General features: G+C 41.2%; 1 long non-coding RNA gene across 1 annotated transcript; it reads left to right on the plus strand.

Annotated features, from left to right (window-relative positions):
* The first annotated feature begins 128 nt into the window (after positions 1-128).
* LOC131892773 (uncharacterized) lies at positions 129-1,145 on the plus strand. Its single transcript, XR_009374611.1, has 2 exons — positions 129-680; positions 794-1,145. It is a non-coding gene; the product is annotated as an uncharacterized LOC131892773 (long non-coding RNA).
* Positions 1,146-1,295: the final 150 nt, after the last annotated feature.

Below are 1,295 nucleotides of genomic sequence, written 5' to 3' on the forward strand. Positions count from 1 at the left end.
GCTCGTTAAGGCATCACTTTCAAGTCAAAAGGCACTTCAATAGGCATCACCCTGATGAAGAAAGCACCGAAAGGGCCCTCGATCCTAAAGTGACTAAATGCGACCATTAATTTCATAATCTTCCCCACCCTTGGAAGGTTAGAACATCAATAACGATGAGATAAAACCGAATAAAAAGAGAAGAGTCTGGAAGCTTGAAATTTTGAATGCTCCTATATCTACCAAACAAGTGAAATTTCCATCCAAACATGGCAAGTAAACAAGTCAAAACATCAGCAGTCACTCTGAACCGAAAGCAAAGTCCTACGCAATTACGAAACGTTTCTCAGTTCGAGAACATACTGCCCTGCCTAAGCAGATTTTGTTTAAATAGCCCACCCACTTTCCCTACACGTCACTCAGCATCTGACTTCAGAGTGAACCACATCCTCAGCTCTACATTAAGTGCCATTTGGAATCATGGAAAACTGTACAATCCCAATCTGCTCTACAAGGCGGGGCCCCATTCCAACACCCCGAATCCTCGTTCTCTCTGGGGTGACTTAACCTTCCTGAATCAAATCACTTTGATGGGGATGAATCCCTTGATCATTGCCTGAAAACTCGAGCTTAGCTAGCAACCTCGGTTCTTGCAAACATTTAAGCCATCCTAAAGTGGACAACATGGCTTATGGATTGGGGTAAGTACGCTTTACGGTTCTTATCTTCTTATTTGCATTCTCTTGATTTGAAAATGATACTTTTCACATATTCAATTCCTATGTAAGAGTTAAGAACATTTCTTGGATTTCAGCTTACTGTCTCCGGGCTAGCCAGGTACCCCATAATGGTTAGGGTATCTTTCAAATGGGGGCTTCATCCAACTGCGCAAAACGAGGTTTTGTGATTGCCTATGAGAAAGCACCAGCTTCCAAGAAAAAGACGTCGACTATGTTCTAAAGTAGGGGAAATTGGGCCTTGTCAATGTCATGAACTGTTGCTCAGTTTTAGTTGGCATTCTAGTAGGCTCATAGTACCTGAAATCCAACAACTATGGTATAGTGAGGAAAAGTAAAGCCTCTACCCACAGCCTGTGAGTGACAATAGGAATCCAGGAAGAGAAGTTTTTCAAGAATCTTGGAATGAACAACAACCGTCACAGAACACATTTCATGATGTGCATGAAAGTGGCAAAAACTCCATTTCTAATCAGAGTTGGGGACAGAATAGACTGTTTTCTAATAAACCTTCACTTACAATTCCAATATATGTAAGAAAAGGTGTGACAAATCATATAAACGCTTATTTCACCTTGT

Source organism: Tigriopus californicus, chromosome 2 (genome assembly GCF_007210705.1).
Source record: "Tigriopus californicus strain San Diego chromosome 2, Tcal_SD_v2.1, whole genome shotgun sequence".
Lineage (NCBI taxonomy): Eukaryota > Metazoa > Arthropoda > Copepoda > Harpacticoida > Harpacticidae > Tigriopus > Tigriopus californicus.